Consider the following 15780-nt stretch of genomic DNA (forward strand, 5'->3'; position numbering starts at 1 on the left):
GGAGCTTTAGCAATCTCTCGACTCCCATACAGATATTTTCAGTCAGAGAAACAGAGGAAGCTCCCGAAAAAAAAGTTACTTTATTTTATGATAGTCCGGTTTAAAGAGACGAGACGTAGGCTATGACAGATAAAATAAAAACATGACTGTCATAGCCTTTAAGATTGGTCTGATTTCTTCAAGCGTTCGCTATGTTTTTTTTTACTATGCGTATCTTCAAGCGTTTACTATGTTTACTATGGTAACGGTTAGCGCGCATAGTCTTTTGCATCACAAACAGAAGGCATTCAAACATGAACGCGAGTTAAATTATTTTATTTTTAAGTCTTTAATGCTGACAGAATCATCCGGCGCTGCCGTCTCCCAACGGTAAACTCCTCCTCTGTTGGTAACCACTCCTCTAGCCCGAGCTGGCCCGCTTTGGCCCAAGGTATTCGACGGGCCAGAAATCCTGGCCGTTGGCCTCGAGTAACCCCCGATCCAGCCCCGGAAGTGACAGTGGAAACGCGACTGGCCCTGGCACGCACTAGCACGGCCCGGCCCTGGCCCGACAGTGGAAACGCGGCTATTGAGTCCGCGTTCACGGGCCACGAGCCCTTCGGACTCTCTTCCTGTCCCAGAACCCCGGTCCAAAAGATGCAGGGTCTCCCGCGGATGGGTCGGTTCCCCTCCTCTCGAGGCTGCCCAGCCCATGTGTTTAATGGACGTTGTGTCTTTTGTGAGGAAAAGTACAAAAGCAGTGTCACCACACCGCACACACTCTGTTCCCCTCACCCAATTATTAAAGGCTTTGGCCCCAATGTTTCCCCAACACAAAACACACACAAAACAAAAAAACACATTAAAACAAACGAATCAAATGAATTCATTATGGAGAGAGGATCTCTCTCCGCAGAGAGAATTCATCTCCCTGCAGAGAGAGAAAATCTTTCTGAACCCCTGCATGTCGCCCCTAGTTCGTCCACTAGAGGGCGCCATTGCATCACAAATGTATCAGCTGGGCTTACACAGCTCCGCTGCGGCTCGGGTGGGAACACTCGCGAGTCACGAATGGGCTTGGCAAACTGTTTCGGCTCCCGAGTGGGAGATGCGTACAATAATGCAGGGATACAGACTGCAGTTGGCATTGAAACCCCCGCATTTCAACGGCGTTCTCTCTTCACACACGGAAGAGAACGCCTCACACATTCTGAAAGAGGAAATATCCTCCCTCCTAAACAAGGGAGCGATTCAGGTGGTGCCCCCCAATCTGATGAATCAGGGATTTTATTCTCGTTATTTCCTGGTCCCAAAGAAGGACGGCTCTCTCCGCCCTATCTTGGACCTTCGTGTGTTGAACCAACGCATTCTCATCCTAGGGCGCCATATACTGACGCTTTTGACATTTCGTCTACATCAAACGCACATGGCACCCTTTAGCGTCAATATGACACGCACAGAGCTTTGTTCGGTTATGGGTAGGTTTAGGTCTGGGGTAGGGTTAGGGTTAGACCGCTAGGAGGCGCCTTCTGGCCCATATCTATCTGCGTCTCATATTGACGCTAAAGGGTGCCATGTGCGTTCGATGTAGACGAAATGTCAAAAGCGTCAGTATATGACGCCTTGGGATGAGAACGGGCTGGTTGAACAAACATTTGAGGAAGTACAATTTCAGAATGCTAACTCATGGCTCGCTCGCCCGCGCCATCATTGCTCTGTTACTGATACTTTGTGTTTCCTTCAAGACCTCATGGAAAAAAGGAGGTCTTTTTCCACTATTAAGGTCTACTTGGCAGCAATTTCGGCTTGTCATGTGGGTTTTGAGGGCTCAACAGTAGGGCAGCATTCTCTAATCCGCAGATTTATGAAGGGTGCCCGTCGCTCTTTGCCAGTCGCCAGGAGAACTGTTCCTGAGTGGGACCTCTCCATGGTGCTGGAGGCTCTGTCTCAATATCCTTTTGAGCCTCTGGGAAGTATTTCCCTGAAGCTGCTGTCTTTCAAGACAGCTTTGCTCTTGGCCTTGGCATCAGCTAAACGTGTCAGTGAGCTACATGCACTCTCAGTTCATCCCTCGTGCGCTAGATTCTCTCTTAGTGGAGATAAGGTTTCCCTTAAGCCTAACCCGAAGAGCTTCCCTGCGTTCACTTCGGAGGTGTTGGAGCTGTCCGCTTTTCACCCTCCACCTTTTTCCTCCCCGAGGAAAGGCATGAGAGGCTAAATGCTCTGTGTCCCGTCCGTGATTTACAGATATATATAACCAGGACCAGTGCTTTCCGAAAGAGCGACCAGCTCTTTATTTCATGGGCGCCTCCTCATAGAGGGAATCCCATATCTAAGCACTGCCTCTCACATTGGCTTGTGAATCCTATAGCTTTGGCTTATGAATCATAGGGAATGCAGCCCCCAGGGGACATCATTCCACGAGGGGCATAGCCGCCTCTTGGGCTTTGTTTAGGGGAGTGTCACTGCAGGACATCTGCTCCGCTGCCAGTTGGGCTTCTCCTCATACCTTTGTGCGTTACTACCGGCTGGATGTCACTAGAATCTCGGTAGCACATTCGGTTTTAGGGGTAGGGTCTTCTTAGCCCTTCCCTGCAACCCCGTTGCAAGTAACGAATAAGGAGTGAATGGGCCGGCAGGCCATGCACATTCCTGTCACCAAGCATGCATTTCCATTCCTTTTCTGGGTGTATTTATATGCACATTGGTGTTGCTGGGGTTATTATCGTGTGTGTGCTGCATACATGTTTCATGTCCTGCATGTGCACAGCAGTCATGTGTGTGCGTCAGGATTGCAGGTTCATGGTTATGGGATGTGTCAGGCACCGCCTCCCTGGGGCGACCGTCCTTCTCTGGCTTTCAGAACCTCACTGTGAGTGTATTGGGCAATCGGGGAGCTGTCCATGTCTCTCCCATAGGTGGATCTCGAACACGAGATGATTAAAGAGAACAATAGGTTACTGTCGTAACCCCGGTTCTCTGAAACATCGAGTGGAGAGATCCAACAGCTTTGCCCCGCTTGCCGCACGAGAAGCGAATATACTCACTGGAGAATAGCAGCGCTTGCAGCCTTTATATGCCCCTAGGTAAGGGGGCGGGGCCTTACCTGGCATTGGCTGCGTGCTTCTGTCTGTCTAGCCAGACTTGGTGCAATTGGATGCTTACGCAGAGGTCAGGTACGGATACCCTTCCCATAGGTGGATCTCGAACACGAGATGTTGTCTTTTCTAGTTACTTATTAAAAACGTGTTTTCAAAAATGAACATAATTGTTTCGCAATGGGTGTGTGTAATTTACTTTGTATAACAACATGTCAAAGTACACTGAAGTTATGTTTACCACAGGCTTTATTTTACACAGAAATCAGAAAACCCCATTATAAAACCCCATAGGAAAATCTCGAAGGAACCAGCAGCGAATTAGACTTTAAGGTTCGGTCAAATCTGAACCAGTCTATTCATACTCGAAGCCAGAGGGCGCCCTCGCACAGAAAGTACAAAGAAGGCTCAATAAAAGATATTTTCATAAAAATAAAGTATTTAGCTAATCCCAGCTATATTGCATATTTATATTATTATATATATTATACAGCTATATTATCACAGTAGAATACTACAAAATAATATATTGTTTGTCTTAATCTGTATAAGCCTAATCAGATCGTAAAAATGAAAAAAGAAAAGAAGAAAACTGCATGCTTAGATAATATGAGTAAATATTATTAGCATTTTAGTCTCTAAACAAACAAAACAAAATCACATGGCATGGTCTAAAAAAGTTTTAGAGTTTTCCTTGAAATAAAACATGATCAGAACAACATTAAGCTGTAGTTATTTTATTTTATCATATGCTCATGAATATTCTTGATGGAACCCAAAACAGAAAAGTGTGAAAACAGAACTCCAAATTTGAACAGAATTTTTTTTATAATTATAAATACATTTTGTTTTATATTTTATTATGGGTGTTTTTCTAAATGAAGAAAAAAATTGAAATATTTAAGCTGTTATTGTAGTAGTTTAATAAATAACAGTTAATGAACAAAGTGGTAGAGCTGGCAGCAAAGAAACTCAGGAAAGTGTATGAAAACCTCATTGATTTAAGAATTGTGCATGACTTGTGTTAAGCTTGGCCGCTCTCTGTGAAGGGTGGCCCGATTGTGGACATGCTTTTAAAAAATTCTAGATCCGCCACTGCAAGCAGTGAAGTGTAATATTGTATTTTTCTGATGAATCAAAGGGTGACACTAACATTTACAGTATAAGAAACAGATAAAACCACACATATTTCACTTACTCACAAAAAAGACTGAAGAAAGAACATGAATGAACAGCGTTCTCCTGAAAGTCATTAGTTTAACAGGTGTCAGTACGAGAACTGATTGTTTCTGAGTGAGTCTGTGTTTGTGTCTCTGGTTCTGTCCAGCACTCAGTGCTCCCACAGGGAAGAGGCGTCCACGCTTAACCCATCGCCCATCAGCGTGCCTCCCTGGTCTCCACGCAGGTACTTGCCATTCTGACCCTTGATGCCAACCCGTCCATACTCCACAAACTCAAAGAAGAAATCCTCCGGTTTGTCCCCATCTGTGCACACCAGACCACTGCCGGACACATACCAAAACTTTTCATTTCCACCTGTGGTAGAAAAAAAGAAAACACATGCATCAGGAATTTTGTGCAGAAGTGCCCAACAGAGTCAGTGTTGCTCAGTGAAACTCTCGTCAGTCTCAGCCAGGGGCGTAGCAACCGGGGGACACGGGGGGGGGGGGGGACACGTCCCCCTCACTTTTAGAAACAGGTGATGCTGTCCCCCGCATTTTTTTGACCGAGCACCAATATTTCCGCCCGTGTTCTCTGATTTGTTACTTAGACTTGAGTGAACTGACATTCAGCCAATCACAGCGCAAATCATCTATTGGGCGTGTCTGCTATGAGCTTCAAATCTCTTGTTGCTCTTGCGAATTTTCGTTCGTTGTTTAGTCACTTTGCTGTTTGGCCGTCTGGGGTAAAATGAACCCCAGAAAAAAGCAGAGGACATTAGCCTACATCCTTTTTTTAAACACGCACTGCAAGTGTATGTCGCGATGACATGAATCACGCGTAAAGTTTCCTTGTTGATTTAACCAACTGTAAGTAACGCAGTAAGACAGTCTATGAGTAAGACGTGTTAGACAACAGAACCCGTATGGACCTCGTCACGTCGCACCGGATTGTGCCGAGTGTGTGTTAAATGCTCTCCTACTTGTCGCTTTGGATAAAAGCATCTGCTAAATGAGACATAACAGATTATTCCCATCAGGTACGCAACGTCATAAGACGTTGATATTTGGTTAAATTTCGGTTGCGACGTCGGGTGACCAAAATAATATTAAAACTTTGTAAATACATTGATTTAGGTTTTATTGATATATTTAATAAAATGTCTGTTGTATAAAACTAGGGGGAAAATGCCTTTTATAAAGGTACAAAAAATGAGTGTTTTCAAACAGTGTAATGAAACATTGACAATTTAAGTTTGAAGGGAGTAAAGCCTCTGTTTATGCTACTAAGGAAATGTAATTTTGCCAAAAGAAGAACTTTTATTTTAAATAAATGTTGATTTCAAATCAGCCTACTTCAGTGTGATGTTACCATATTATCATGCTTAACACTGAGAATTTGAATAATTGTAATGTGATGATCAGATGCAGATATCTAAATCAAAGAATATCATATTTTGGGCAGTTGGCGGGTGGATTATTTATTTGTAACAGTGGATTCTGGTGACTCAAAGTGCACCGGATTAATGAATTTATCTTTAAAATGTACAAATTTTCTTACGGGGGGGGCATGCCCCCGGACCCCCCTAGAGGTACCAAGCTCCACCCACAAAAATAATGTGGGAAACACATTAGGGTATATGATGATCTACAAAAAATACATATTTTCACACATTTTATCACCTCCGCCTCATTTTGAGCCAGGAAAAACCCTGTTATGAACATCACCTTTGGGTCACATCCTATGGTCACATACAGCTTTTGTCCCCCCCACTTTTAGAATGGCTGCTACGCCCCTGGTCTCAGCTCACACGATATGACTCACTTTTTATATGGTATGCGCCATCGCTGAAAAGCAATGAGAAGATGTGGTAAACAGAGCGACTGGCGTCCAGTGTATTGGAGTTCTTGTGGTGACACACAAAGCCGTTCTCCCCACGCAAGACCAGGATAGGTCGATTAATCAGCTTTAGCACAAACTGCTCGTCCTCCCCTGCCGAACACATGAGAGGATTGATCTGACTCGTGTTGTATCCAGTAGTGGAAGTTTAGTAAAAGGTCAGAGAAGAATCAGTGTGCACTCACCCACAGATTCACTCACAACTGCAAGCTGGCCATTTCTCTTTGTGCAGACATATTTTCCATTGTTTGCCCTCAAAGCGACTCGTCGGCCCAACCACTCAATGTCCAACATGGTGTTTTCTTCTCTATCAGTTACAAGAACACACATATTCAAGATCATTGGTATGCATATTATATAATATATGTACATGTTAAAGTGATAGTTCACCCCAAAAAGAAAATTCTCTCCTCAGAATCTGAAGTATGGCGAAACATTGTCTGAATGTGAGCTGATGTGTTGTGTGTGGACAGAATTTAAGTAGGTTTATTAATCATGAAAAATCATGTTAAATATTGACATAACGCCCTTATGTCGTTCAAAAACCTGTATGACTTTTTTTTTTTTATCTATGGAACACAAAAGTAGTTTTTTTACTACTTCAATAGAAGTAAATGGTCACCAAAATTGTTTGATTACCAACATTCTTGACAATGTTTTTTTTATTTTTTTTTATGATCCACAGAAGGAATAAAGTCATAGTGTGAGTAATGATGACAGAATTAACATTTCTGGGTAAATTATCTGTTTTAACAGTTTTTGTTACAAATTCATTTTTACAAACAGCAACTCTATGATGATGCATCAGTCAATGTGTTATTATAGGAAATAAATATAAACTTTTGCTAATTTAGTTGTTATAGCACAAAATGTCAAAAATTAAAAGAAGGGTAAGTTGAGTAACTAACATTAAAAATTCAAGCGTCAAACTAAAGAAAATAAGTGAAGCTGGTAATGCAGTTTGTGGAGTTGTTTAATCCTCCTCTGCTGAGATCTTCACAGATATAATGTTCTGCCCTGCATTTCACTTTTTATCTTTTTTTTTTTTAACAATGAGCCATTTATTCCAATCAAAATGTTATATATGTCTGACACTGGAGCTTGACGTCAAACAAACATTGGGTTTAGACATCAACCTATTTTTCATTTTCAACCAAAATTTGACATGATCTGACCAATGGATGAGTTGGAGTCCGGCGTCTTCTTGATGTCGCATTGACGTACTGTGTCTTCTGTGGTCATACAGGCGTCAACAATGGTGCAGTCGACAAAATATTCAAATAATCAGATCAACTCTGAACATCACAAAACAAGCTACTAAAAACAACAGCAGAAATAAAAGTAAATAAAGAAAAAGACATTTCATCTGCATAATTTATTCATGTCGCAATATTGTGGCATGAAGCTTTTTTATGATTGTCGCCATTGTTGAGTTTCATATGTTGATTGCTGATGTGTGTGTGTGTGTGTGTGTGTGTGTGTGTGTGTCTAAAAAACAATAGTTCAAAACATTTAGTGCACAATGTGTGTTTATAATCTTTCAGACGTCACTGGATCTAATGCTGCAGGGTCACAGTGTAGAGATGGAGAAATGAAGCCTCATAAAGGCTTAGATACTGTTCCCAGAACAGACTCAAAGCTTCAAGAGTGCTGTAAACAGTAAACAGTAAAAAATAAAGCAGCTAAAAGCTACACATAGGAAATACACATACTAACTACTACTTCATATTACTTGTATTAAAAATGCAATTGAATACATTTTAATGAATGAAAATCATTAATTAATCATTTGACGGACAAGATAAGGTGTGGGACTAAAATGTGAATCAGGACATTGTGTGATGTGATCATCTGGTTATTAAATCTGCTTATGAGACTCAGCAGTGACAATGCTTGTGTGACTGTGGGAATGACAGAAAGGTGATGAAGAAGTTTGGAGTGATTTGTATTGAGAAATAAGAGCTGTTTGACAGTGTTTTGGGCGATTGGGTCTATTTCTCCTCTTTTACAGTTCTTCCCCTGTCTGGACAATCTTTCACATGGTACAGAGGAGGCCGGTGTACAAAGAAACTGCAATGCCAAAGTGTCCAGATGTGGGACACGTGTTCCTGTATTTTCCAGTATTCTAGTGGATCTCCGGCTCTTTGAATGTTCGTATCTCTCGACTTCTTCTACAGCGTCGGCTGTGGCATTTAAGCTTTGTTTGCTCTGGTCAAACACGAGCCAAACTTTCCAGCCAAGATATGTGAAGAGAAAAGAGTTTGAATGGAAGTCACTGTACATGTACATCGACTGAATATATATATATCACAGTCCAAGCATCTCACCTTCTGAATTAAGATATTACATATAATAGTAAAATTAATTGAGGAAAACACATTGTGATATATCATTTTTTATTTTATTTTTAAACACCATACATACATTGGAAGTTGTAAAACTGTTCTCAAACAGGGAGGGCTTTCTTTTTCCTGGCTGATGCGACTTACTATATAGTAAATAGTAAATATAAACTGTAAGTAAATAGTGAATGTTGAGCTTTTGTAAAAACATAACATTCACCCTTTCACCAAACGCCAACACCAACCCCGAACCCCCACCCTATCCCCAATACCATGTGGATATGTATACTAGATACTCAATACTGCTTTTCAATTAAAAATGAAATAAAGATAGATGTTATAAATTATGTATTCAACAGTAAAAATGTAAATTAATAAATCAAACGGACATAAATTGATGTGAATCATGGAAATGTGGGACACATAGGCTCTGATGTGTACAATTCAACTCTATCACAAACAGTTTTATGTTACTGTAATATCCATCACACGAGTATATGGTGATGATGAGGTTGAGGAGAACGAATTAGTCAAACTGCAGGAAACCTGGGAATAAAAGAAGGTCATAACTAAATGTCATTATTGCTAACAAGTCTGTCACAAAGAAAACAATGTTTCAGTCTCATATTATTACAATGTTCAGAAAGCATTGCTAGCCAACAATGTGCCACAGGGGCCTTTGGTAACAAACACGGCAAAATCCTCAGTGTTAAAGAGGTCATGACATGAGGATTCACATTCACTTTGGTCTTTTGACTTATAAGGTTAGAAAAAAATACTTATAAAAGGTAAACATGGCCCAGGAAAAGTTGTTAGCCCTATATCACTACCGCACTACTATATCACTACTGTGAATATGAAGAATATGAAAAGCTATTCCCAGTGCCATTCCCTGACTGTGGTTAATGTGTAGATGGCAGTTTCAGAGACTCACTTAAAAGCTGCTTCTCCTGCTCAGTGTGGTCGGAGGTGTCCGTGTAGAACGAGATGTCATGATAACTGCCATTCTCTCCTGTGGGTGACATTGAAAAGCCAAGTCAAAGCTGGAAACACACATTATGCTTTACACAGTTGACCATGAATCAATCTCTTCTATACTACTACAGCCTACAAGTTCAAGGCATGCAATATCATTTAAAGGTTTCTTTTCGTAAAAGGAAAAGCATCATTTGTGTAAGAGGGAAGACATCGTCGTTACAGCAATTAGAATGAAATGGAAAACAGTATTTTTTCATACGACAGATTTAGTAACTGTCATCACAACGTGTGTAACATTAAACATTTACAGATCTGTGATGAACTGCTTCTCTTTTTAATAGTCTCTAGTGCCATGAAACAGCCACAGAATTGGACGAGACATTAATGATGTACATAATGGAGCCTCAGCCGGTGATGAGGACTGTCAAGTCAAGTCAAGTCAAGTCAACTTTATTTATATAGCGCTTTTCACAATGCAGATTGTATCAAAGCAGCTTCACAGTATTAAATAAAATAGTACATCAGTGTTTGTTTCTAGTGTAAAACGTCCACGTTTGGTAATGCTGATCAATAGTATTGTTGATTGATTGATTAAATTAAGCATCCCCAACTGAGCAAGCCAAAGGCAACAGTGGCAAGGAACCGAAAAACTCCATCAGGTGACCTGATGGAGAAAAAAAAACCTTGGGAGAACCCAGGCTCAGTCGGGGGCCAGTTCTCCTCTGGCGTTTATGAACTAGAGACCGGATTTAACTGTAAGATTAAAAATATTATATAAATGCCTGGCTGAAGAGATGCATCTTTAATCTAGTTTTAAACTGGGAGAGCGAGTCTGAGCAACGAACAGTATCAGGAAGGCTATTCCAGAGTTTTGGAGCTAAATGTGAAAATGATCTCCCTCCTTTGGTTGATCTGGATATCCCAGGTATGACCAAAAGCCTCGAATTTAGTGACCTTAAAGAGCGCGATGGATTATAGGGCGATAGAAGATCCGTTAAATAAACTGGAGCTAAGCCGTTTAGGGCTTTATAAGTCAGTAGCAATACCTTGTAATTAATACGGAACTTTATAGGTAACCAATGTAGTGATGATAGAATTGGTGTTATATGGTCAAATTTTCTTGATCTAGTAAGAACTCTAGCGGCGGCATTTTGGACTAACTGTAGCTTGTTTATTGAGGATGCAGGACAACCAGCTAATAAAGCATTACAGTAATCTAGTCTCGAGGTCATGAACGCATGAACTAACTTTTCTGCATCAGAAACAGATAGCATATTACGTAGCTTAGCAATGTTTCTAAGGTGGAAAAAGGCTGTTTTTGTAACATATGAAATATGATTTTCAAAAGACAGGTTGCAGTCAAGTATAACACCCAGGTCTTTTACTGTAGAGGATAAAGTAACAGGACATCCTACTATGTTAAAGTTGTATTGTGAGAGGTTTTGTGGGCGGTTTTTTGAACCGATAAGTATTACCTCTGTCTTGTCAGGATTTAATAAAAGAAAATTGCGCGTCATCCAATCTTTTATATCTTTAACACACTCTGTCAATTTGGATAATTTAGCGTTTTCATCCGGCCGTGATGAAATATATATTTGAGTGTCATCAGAATAACAATGGAAACTAATTCCATGTTTCCTTATAATATTTCCAAGTGGCAGCATATATATTGAGAATAATAGAGGGCCTAACACAGATCCTTGTGGCACTCCATAGTTTACTGGAGTTATGATCGATTTTTCTCCATTTAAATAGACAAAATGGTATCGGTCAGATAGGTATGATCTGAACCAGCTTAATGCTTGTCCTTGAACACCAGTATAATTTTGTAGTCGATCTAAGAGTATTGTATGATCTATAGTATCGAACGCAGCACTAAGATCAAGTAAAACTAGTATTGAGATACAGCCTTGGTCAGAAGCTAAGAGTAAATCATTTGTGATTTTAACGAGCGCAGTTTCAGTGCTATGGTGCGGCCTGAATCCAGACTGAAACTTTTCATAGATGTCATTTTCTTGTAAGAAAGAGCCTAGTTGGGCAGACACCACTTTTTCTAGTATTTTAGACATAAAAGGAAGATTTGAAATTGGTCTATAATTTGCTAGGTTATTTGGGTCTAATTGTGGTTTCTTAATGAGTGGTTTTATAACTGCCAGTTTAAATGTTCTTGGAACATGACCTAAAGTTAAAGACGAGTTAATAATATTGAGGAGAGGCTCTTCCACTATGTAACACTTCTTTCAGTAGTTTAGTTGGCAATTTGATCTAATAAACATGTTGTTGTTTTAGATGAAGTGATAAGTTTATTTAACTCTATTTGTTCTACAGTTGTAAAGCACTGTAATTGTTCTTGCGGGGTGATAATTGAGGCTGAATTATAAGGCGCGATTGAGTATTGAACGTTTACAATTCTGATGTTTTCTATTTTCTCAGTGAAAAAATTCATGAAATCATTACTACTAAACTGTAACGGAATATTTTGTTGAGGTGACGCTTGTTTATTTGTTAGTCTAGCCACGGTGTTAAATAAAAACCTAGGATTGTTTTGGTTATTTTCTATTAGATTGCGGAGGTGCTCAGCCCTGGCAGCTTTTAGGGCCTTTTTATAACGTGACGTACTGTCTTTCCAAGCGATTCTAAAAACCTCTAGATTAGTTTGTTTCCATTTACGCTCTAAATTACGAGTTTCTCTCTTTAGAACACGCGTAGTATTGTTGTACCATGGTGCTTTAGTTTTCTCTCTGACCTTTTTTAGTCTAATAGGTGCAACAATATCCAGTGTTCCAGAGAGAATGGTGCTCATAGTGCTGGTTAGTTCCTCTAGTTCATCTGTTTGTTTGGGTTCACTGAGCATCTGAGACAGATCCGATAAGCAATTTGAAAAATTATCTATGGTGGATGGAAGGATTGTTCTGCCTAATCGATAACGCGGCGCAGCATGATATATTACAGGAGTACGTAATATGCAAGTTACCATGTAATGGTCAGTGACATCATCACTTTGTGGAATGATATCTATATCGGTTGGATCGGTTCCATGTGATATAATTAAATCGAGTGTATGATTAAAACGATGAGTTGGTCCGGTAACGTTTTGCTTAACCCCAAAGGAGTTTAATAAATCTATAAACGCAGCCCCTAACGCATCATTTTGATCATCTACGTGTATGTTAAAATCTCCAACAATTAATGCTTTATCGACATTGACCAATAGGTCTGAGAGAAAATCTGCAAATTCTTTTAGAAAATCAGCGTAAGGCCCTGGCGGTCTGTATACGGTAGCCAAGGCTAAAGATAATAGGGATGTTTTTTTAGCATCTAAGAGCGTAACATTTAGTACAAGTACTTCAAATGAAATAAACTTATAACCCGTTTTCTGAGTAACACTAAGAAAATCTCTATAGATTGTTGCAACACCGCCGCCACGACCAATCAGACGGGGCTCATGCTTATAGGAGTATCCTGATGGAGTAGACTCATTTAGACCGAAATAATCATTTGGTTTAAGCCAGGTTTCAGTAAGGCAAAGTACATCGATGCTATTATCTGTGACTATTTCATTTACAATAACTGCCTTAGGTGTGAGTGATCTAATGTTTAAAAGACCTAGCTTTAGAAATTGTTTTTGTTTACTAATAGCAACATTTTCTGTTTTAATAACAATTAGATTTTTCCTAGATCCTGCAGTAGATTTATGATTTGATCGCACTAAACGAGGAATAGACACAATTTCTATGCAATGTTCTACACTAGTATTTATATCAGTTAATTTGGTGCAGCAGAGACTATGATTTGGGCTTTTGGTTACTAGTCAAAAGGTATTTAACATTTTGGAGATGTTATCCGACAGAAGATCCGCTCCGAATCTGCTTGGGTGTAAGCCATCAGCACGGAAAAGCCTAGGACGCTCCCAAAACAGATTCCAATTATTTACAAAGAGCAGTTTCTGCTCATTGCACCATGACGTTAACCATTCATTTAGCGCGAATAATCTACTAAACTTCTCATGTCCTAGACGGTACGTGGGAAGCGGTCCTGACACAATGATCGTTATATCAGGCGATGTGCTGCGTACCGTATCGATCAGATTCCTGAAGTATTTCTTCAGAACTTCCGTCTGGCGCAGCCTGATGTCGTTCACTCCCGCGTGCAGGACAACAGTTCCGACGCGCTCGTTCAGAATCTCGGGAACGTGAGCAGCGATTTCAGAAACACGAGCACCAGGAAAGCAGTGACTGTGCACCTTACTCTTACCTAATGTAGCGTGGACGTGCCGAACGATGGAATCGCCGATGATCACAGCATCGCGTTCGGTTTCGCGAAGAGGGGAGAAGCGGTTTTGTGTGGATAACTCGAAAACCGGGAGGGTCGGCGAGGGTCTTGGTCTAGACCTGACTCGCGTCTTCCGCTGCGGAAATATCCAGGCTTCGTGGTGGCATGTTGGAGCCGGAGTGAACGAGACCATGGCTGATCGCGACCTCGGCGCTCGGGACCGATGCTGAGTAACGCACGGAGTAGACGAGGTCGGAATCAGCGGGTTAGTAACGTTAATCTCTGATTTGTGTGCATCGGCGCGTGATGTTTCAAGAGCTAACCGCCGACTATCAGTTCGGCTTGTCTCACTAAAAGGTCGTGGATCTGTTTCTCAACAGCTTCCAGCTCAGACTGCACTGCGTGCAGCTCAAATGTGTCTTCACCTGCACCAAAAGGTAGGCTACTTACATCTGATATATTTGCCATTTTAACAGATGGACAGTAAGTTAGCAACTACGCTACCAGTGATGCTAACAATCTTAATACTAATTTATGACTGAAGTCTTAGGTATAATCCGTCTTTTTAGTGGTACGGGTGTAGACGCACAATAGGCGAAAAATGTTTGTAAGTGAGTGTTGAGAAGACGCGTTCAGCCGTGATCCACGGACGTAACCTATAAGAGTATCCAGCGTTGGATCACTACGCTGTCTCACAGACTGTCTCTGTGAACATCTGAGAAATGACTTTCTTTGCAGCCAGTAGAACCGTTTGCCAGTTTATATGCTGCGATTAAAATGAGATTAAAAATACTTTAATCTAATGTGGCACATGAAATGACTAGCTAAACAGTAAGAGAAGGGAGATGTGGTGACACATTAAATGTCACTTGACTCATTAATATGGCCATGAACAAAAGGCACATTAAGTCCATGTACTTCATACTCATTAATACTCAATATTTAGCCTAATGTTAAATGTATATTCATATGTGTATGTTTGTGTATAGTGAGAAATGAGTCTGAATATACACATTATTGGAAGAATATAAATGTGTGCAACAGCTGCACAATACAATCGGACATAAAACTGCGCTTAAGTTGTGTGTGTTGAGCATCTTACCTTCATAAATCCTCCAGAGTCCGGAGTGAGAGCTGCTGTATTCCCGGCTGGAGTTCTTGCCTTCATCCACATCTATAATGTACCAGTATTCAGTGCCGATGGACACGGCGAGCAGGATGAAACTGAGCAGCCGCACAGACCCGCGCTGATGACAACTGTCCCAAAGTTCATTTTCATCAGCGCTCAAATCCCTCTTATGATTCATTGAGTTTGAGCTCCTGTTACTGCCATTCAGTTCCTCTAAAGCCCAGAGTGTTTCGTTCAGACACATTAAAGCACATCAGTCTGTCTTTATTACTCCAGTTGTGTCCAGGGTGAAGGAAGAATCAGCTCTCAGCTCATGCTGGATGAAGAAACTGTGTGGTTTTCCTCCATCTCTCCTGCTCAGCTGTATATGGAGTGAGAGCAGAAGCCTCTGAACACTGAATCTACATGATTCTCTCATCTCAGTTTCTGCTGCGATCACTCACTGTGGGTCATTTGCTCTCCTCAGCGACGAGGCTGTTTCTTCTCCATCTTGTGTAAATAGATTCATCTGTATATAGTGGCCTATATCTTTTGTTAACCTGGCTTGATTTTGTCAGGAGAGAGAACATTCCTCATTTCAACAGGTGAGAAAAAATGCACGTTAAAAAAAGAAAAATTAATTAATTTCCAGTACTTCTATATAAACATTCTTAAATCTTAAAATAATAAAGCCCCACCTGGAATCAAAATGTAAGTTTTTTAGCTTTTAGTATGAATATGTTAGCCATACGGTTATGAATAAGCTGTGTGCACCAAAACAGTGACAAAATTCACATTTAGGAGATATAAGCATTCAAAACTTCCACTAAAATAGATCTCTGATTTTTATGACATCACATCTTCTGTCCAATCAAATGCTCTCTAGAATCTAAAGTGTCCCACCCTGTTACGTTACTTGGCTCAAACTGATACGGTCTGACTC

The 15780-nt window shown here is 40.7% G+C and overlaps 1 pseudogene across 1 annotated transcript; it reads right to left on the reverse strand.

The window, feature by feature from the left end:
• Positions 1-8546: 8546 nt before the first annotated feature.
• On the reverse strand, positions 8547-15053 carry LOC307169382 (transmembrane protein 235-like; annotated as a pseudogene). The gene is made up of 3 exons: positions 14832-15053; positions 9414-9491; positions 8547-9025 (listed from the first exon to the last, which is right to left on the reverse strand). The product of its transcript is annotated as a transmembrane protein 235-like (transcript).
• Positions 15054-15780: the final 727 nt, after the last annotated feature.

This window comes from Squalius cephalus, assembly GCF_949319135.1.
Source record: "Squalius cephalus genome assembly, chromosome: 1".
Taxonomy (NCBI): domain Eukaryota; kingdom Metazoa; phylum Chordata; class Actinopteri; order Cypriniformes; family Leuciscidae; genus Squalius; species Squalius cephalus.